This window comes from Mus musculus, chromosome 13 (assembly GCF_000001635.26).
Source record: "Mus musculus strain C57BL/6J chromosome 13, GRCm38.p6 C57BL/6J".
In the NCBI taxonomy this organism is placed as follows: Eukaryota; Metazoa; Chordata; class Mammalia; order Rodentia; family Muridae; genus Mus; species Mus musculus.
Window position 1 is genome coordinate 3,690,430 of NC_000079.6, and position 6,798 is coordinate 3,697,227.

Here is a 6,798-nt window from a genome sequence, read left to right on the forward strand (position 1 = left end):
AAAGCCCAGGACCAGATGGGTTTAGTACAGAGTTCTATCAGACCTTCAAAGAAAATCTAATTCCAGTTCTTCATAAACTATTCCATAAAAGAGAAACAGAAGGTACTTTACCCAATTCATTCTACGAAGCCACAATTACTCTGATACCTAAACCACAGAAAGACCCAACAAAGATAGAGAACTTCAGACCAATTTCCCTTATGAATATCGATGCAAAAATACTCAATAAAATTCTTGCTAACCGAATCCAAGAACACATCAAAACAATCATCCATCCTGACCAAGTAGGCTTTATTCCAGGGATGCAGAGATGGTATAATATACGGAAATCCATAAACGTAATCCACTATATAAAAAACTCAAAGACAAAAACCACATGATCATCTCGTTAGATGCTGAGAAAGCATTTGAAAACATCCAATACCCATTCATGATAAAAGTCTTGGAAAGTTCAGGAATTCAAGGCACAAACATGATAAAAGCAATCTATAGCAAACTAGTAGCCAACATCAAAGTAAATGGTGAGAAGCTGGAAGCAATTCCACTAAAATCAGGGACTAGACAAGGCTGCCCACTTTCTCCCTACTTATTCAACATAGTACTTGAAGTCCTAGCCAGAGCAATTCGATAACAAAAGGAGATCAAGGGGGAAATTGGAAAGGAAGAAGTCAAAATATCATTATTTTCAGATGCTATCATAATATATATAAGCGACCCTAAAAATTCTACCAGAGAACTCCTAAACCTGATAAACAGCTTCAGTGAAGTACCTGGATATAAAATTAACTCAAACAAGTCAATGGCCTTTCTCTACACAAAGGATAAATGGGCTGAGAAAGAAATTAGGGTAACAACACCCTTCTCAATAGTCACAAATAATATAAAATACCTTGTCGTGACTCTAACTAAGGAAGTGAAAGATCTGTATGATAAGAACTTCAAGTCTCTGAAGAAAGAAATCAAAGAAGATCTCAGAAGATGGAAAGATCTTCCATGCTCATGGATTGGCAGGATCAATATAGTAAAAATGGCTATCTTACCAAAAGCAATCTACAGATTCAATGCAATCCCCATCAAAATTCCAACTCAATTCTTCAACAAATTAGAAAGGGCAATTTGCAAATTCATCTGGAATAACAAAAAACCTAGGATAGCAAAAACTCTTCTCAAAGATAAAAGAACTGGGGGAATCACCATGCCTGACCTAAAGCTGTACTATAGAGCAATTGTGATAAAAACTGCATGGTACTGGTATAGCGACAGACAAGTAGACCAATGGAATAGAATTGAAGACCCAGAAATGAACCCCCACACATATGGTCACTTGATCTTTGACAAGGTAGCTAAAACCATCCTGTGGAAAAAAGACAGCATTTTCAACAAATCATGCTGGAACAACTGCCGGTTATTGTGTAGAAGAATGTGAATTGATCCATTCTTATCTCCTTGTACTAAGGTCAAGTCTAAGTGAATCAAGGAACTCTACATAAAACCAGAGACACTGAAACTTATAGAGGAGAAAGTGGGGAAAAGCCTCGAAGATATGGGCACAGGGGAAAAATTCCTGAATAGAATTGCACTGTAAGATCGAGAATCGACAAATGGGACTTCATAAAATTGCGAAGTTTCTGTAGGGCAAAAGACACCGTCAATAAGACAAAAGGCCACCAACAGATTGGGAAAGGATCTTTACCAACCCTAAATCAGATAGGGGACTAATATCCAATATATATAAAGAACTCAAGAAGGTGTACTCCAGAAAATCAAATAACCCCATTAAAATATGGGGCTCAGAGCTAAACAAAGAATTCTCACCTGAGGAATACTGAATGGCTGAGAAGCACCTGAAAAAATGTTCAGCATTCTTAATCATCAGGGAAATGCAAATCAAAACAACCCTGAGATTCCACCTCACACCAGTCAGAATGGCTAAGATCAAAAATTCAGGTGACAGCAGATGCTGGTGAGGATGTGGAGAAAGAGGAACACTCCTACATTGTTGGTGGGATTGCAAGCTTGTACAACCACTCTGGAAATCAGTCTGGTGGTTCCTCAGAAAATTGGACATAGTACTACCGGAGGATCCTGCAATACCTCTCCTGGGCATATATCCAGAAGATGTTCCAACTGGTAATAAGGAAACATGCTCCACTATGTTCATTGCAGCCTTATTTATAATAGCCAGAAGCTGGAAAGAACCCAGATGTCCCTCAAGCTGGAAAGAACCCAGATGTCCCTCAACAGAGGAATGGATACAGAAAATGTGGTACATTTACACAATGGATTACTACTCAGCTATTAAAAAGAATGAATTTCTGAAATTCCTAGGCAAATGGATGGACCTGGAGGGTATCATCCTGAGTGAGGTAATTCAATCACAAAAGAACTCACATGATATGTACTCACTGATAAGTGGATATTAGCCCAGAAACTTAGAATACCCAAGATACAAGATACTATTTGCAAAACACATGAAACTTAAGAAGAACGAAGACCAAAGTGTGGACACTTTGCCCCTTAGAATTTGGAACAAAACACCCATGGAAGGAGTTACAGAGACAAAGTTTGGAGCTGCCACTCAGGGATGGACCATCCAGAGACTGCCACACCCAGGTATCCATCCCATAATCAGCCTCCAAATGCTGACACCATTGCATATACCAGCAAGATTTTGCTGAAAGTACCTCGATATAGCTGTCTCTTGTGAGGCTATTCTTGGGCTTAGCAAACACAGAAGTGGATGTTCACAGTCAGCTATTGGATGGAACACAGGGCCCCCAATGGAGGAGCTAGAGAAAGTTCCCAAGGGCTGAAGGGGCCTGCAACCCTATAGGTGGAACAACAATATGAACTAAGCTGCACCCCTGGAACTCGTGTCTCTAGCTGCATATGTGTCAGAAGTTGGCCTAGTCGGCCATCATTGGGAAGAGAGACAGACCCCTTGGCCTTGCAAACTTTATTTGACTCAGTACAGGGGAATGTCAGGGCCAAGAAATCGGAGTGGGTGGGTAGGGGAGCGGTGGGGAGGTTATGGGGGACTTGTGGGATAGCATTTGAAATGCAAATGAAGAAAATACGTAATTAAAAAAAAGAGTATAGAGTTAGATTAGCAAGTGTGAGTGAAGTGATGGTCCAATGGGACCCTTTGAGGAGAGCTGGGACCAGGAAAGCTGCGGTCAACTTCAGCTAGGAAGATCGGGGTTGCTCTTGGTTGGATGAAGATAAGATCCAAAGAGAGCAGATTAGTGAAGAATAAGGGATTTGTGTGATCTGAAGACTCTTTGGAGAGTTCCAAGGCCAACTTCTTGGGCAAACGGTGCAGGATCTGACTAGTGTTAGGGTTATTTGGTCCTTATCCTGGCCCTAAAGGACCTGGCCAGGAGGATTTTCAGCTATGTCAGCCTTGTTCTTCTGTGAGATACTCAGGCCATAATTCTGTTTCTCCAGCTTTTCCCAAGAAGAGGGACCATCCTGCCAGCATCAGCTCACCCATCCTGCATAGAGAATGTACCCTGGCAATGACTCAGTGATCTGCAGGATTTGCTGCGTCTTAAGAGTGAAGGGAGTACATGAGAAGAGGCAGACACGTCTGTCGATGAGAACATTGGCCAGGGCTTTGAAGAGTTTATCAGGGCTGTTCGACTCTATATTACCACGTCAAACAGAACCATAACTAATGATGTAGGGATTCTTGTGAGGGAGGTCTTAAGGCCAGACGTTCTTCCTCATTCCAGACTCCTTTTATGATGCTTCTGGGCTTCACCGTGGCTTTTCTGTTTTACCTTAGTTACCTGTATTTTGATTTTTTTTTTCTATTTGTTTTAGGACTTAGACACACAGGACATTCTATGATCTTGGATCTTCTTAATTTTGTACTTAGAAGGTAGAGTACTTGGAATATCAAGATCTAGGCTTGTTGTTTTCTGATGTCACTGTAAGCACCAGAATTGAATAACAGAATCTTCCTTCTCTCTTTTAAAAGTCCTTTACTCTAATTCACTCCGTGTCTCTTTCCTTTCTCTTCCCTCTTTGTTTAATATAAGAGGAAAGGAATGGAAAGAGAAAACTAAGATTAGACTACCTGACCAGTGATTTTACTTTGGGCAATGGAAATATAAACCATACACACACTTCTGTTTTTCCCAGGATCTGAAGCATGGCTGTTTGGGCAGCTGGCTATTCTGAGGTACATTTCAGAAATAACTTATGTTTATTTATCATTGGATATTTATAACAGTGTTTCAGAGTCGGTTTCCAGTAACCCCATAAAGGATCCCAGGTTCTCGCAATAGTGGAGGAGGCTGGAGAGGGGACCTGAGCAGGGAGGGATACTGGCATTGCTAGAAGCTATAGCCCCGCCCTCCCCTTAGTGTTTCTCAGCTGAGGTGGCAGGGCTGAGGGGTGCACACTGAAAAACAATCTGGGAGTCTTCCTGGAAAGGATGTCAGAGTTTAAATCCGATTACTTTTCCAATTTGATGGAGCGTGGGGGCAAGTGCTTGTGTGAATATGCTTGCATATGCGCACTTACACACACACACACACACACACACACACACACACACACACACACACACACACTCACATGCACTTACTCACACACAGGCACTCTGAGCTCAGGCGTAGATAGTGTTGACATTTCTGGAGGCACAAAAGGATCACAAATTCCTGAGCAGTCACCCATAGACCTGAGCTGCCCAGGAATGCCGACGTTCCAGGCACTGACATCATTCCTCCTCTGGCTCTGAGAGGAACTCTCTGACCCCCAGGTCTTCTGGCAGCTATTTTTAGACTGCAAACCCTCCCCCCTGGCATTCCCTTGGTGTACTCGGGGAAGCAGGTTTCAGGACGGGCCTCCCACTTTATTGAACATGCAGTTTGTATCAAGAATGAGGTGTGGGAGGAGATGAAGGGAATTTGCAGCACATCTGGTCTATCATCTTTATTGGGCAGAGGATGCCAGAGAAGTTGAATGGTTTATTCAAAGCCAAACAGCCAATTACAAACTTGTAGCCTTCCCTCCAGATTTTTGTCTCTTTTACTTAGAGGTTCTCAAAGAAGTTGCCCTCAGAAACCCTTTGCATTCTAGAAAATTATTTCTGTGTAAGTGTGTATGCTTGAAGTATGTGTGTGTGTCTGTTTGTGTGTCTGTGTGTGTTCCACTATATGTGTGTTTGTGTATATATGTGTGTGTTCCTCTGTGTGTGTATGTGTGTGTTCCTTTGTGTTTGTGTATATGTTCCTCTATGTGTGCATTCTTCTGTGTATGTGTGTGTTCTTCTCTGTGTGTGTCTGTGTTGCTCTGTGTGTGTGCACGCACATGTGTGTGTAGAGGCTAGATAGGTGTTGTGTATCTTCTGCTATTGTTATCCACCTGATTATTTTTTAATTTTAATTTTTTGAGAATATTGTACATGGGCTCTGTACTTGCGTTACTCCCACCTCCTGCTCAGACTGCTCCAGAGTTCCCCTCCAAAGTGCAGGTCTTGTCTTTCATTATTATTGTTACATGTATATATGTACATATATATACCATTTACTGAGTCCATTTAGCATTGCTGTGTGCATTTGTGTCCAGGGCTGACCACTTGGGATTGAGGATTAGACATCCTATGTGGTATTTCTTCCCAGGGGGATATTAATTCTCTCTCTCTCTCTGTCAGCAGCATTAAGCAGTTATAGCTCTTCATCTAGGGGTGGAACCATGTGAAATTTCCCCTGTCCATGTTGACATGTCAATAGTGTCATTATCCTCTTCTTTCCACTTTAATATTATAAAATGGGGTCTCTAACAGATCTCAATGCTCACAGATTTGGTAAGACTAGATGGCCAAGAGCTTGAGTGAGCCTTCGGTGTACACACACACACACACACACACACACACACACACATATACATACATATATGTATATATGTATAAATACTTAAACATACATGTATATATGCTATGTTCCTTTAGCAGAACAGGAGTATTTGGTTTCCTCTGGGTCCATATCCTATCTAGTCCCAGATTCTTGACTGCCTGAGCAGTGTCATGCGTGGGTTACATCTCATGGAGTAGGCCTTAAATCTAATCAGATAGTGGTTGGTTACCCACATATTGTTTGTCGTGATTGCTCTAGCAAATCATACAGGCAGGTCACCATTGCCAACTGCAGGATTTGTGCCTGGGTTGATGGTTGCATTGGATGGTTGGTGGTTGTGCGAATAGTTCCTTTCAGGACCACAAACATAAGCAATGAAAAGAGTCAAATTATTTGAAATGTATTTAAAATATTATTATTAACAATATTATATAAAATTAAAATTATTTTCACAAATCTTTTCAACAACTGGATTACTGGAGGGGAACAGGGATCTCATATCTCTCCTTTCATTCAGTTATAAAACATCATGCCTCACAGTTGCTGGAAGCTGCAGTGTGAGAAGAGGATGAGTACTGAACGCATTTTAATTATAGGGTTATTACAAACCGATTGGTGTGTCTCATGATTCTCTGCTTGCTCCTTAAATATCTGCACATACCTCATCTACAGTCTTTTTCACTCTGGATCAGACTTCCATTCAATAAGCATTCATTGGAAAACTACCAGTAGGTGTTAAGCTGGGAATTTAAAGACAAAGAGCGTACATAAACTTTCATCCCAAAACTCAGTTGCAAAAGAAATAGAACTTGGTTTTCTAATGTAATCAAACATCTGATTTCAACCCACATTCTGCCAGACTGCTAGGAAACTTGATCCTGATGTTCTTTCACAGACTTCCTCTACCCACTCAAAGAATGTGGCAGAATCTTAG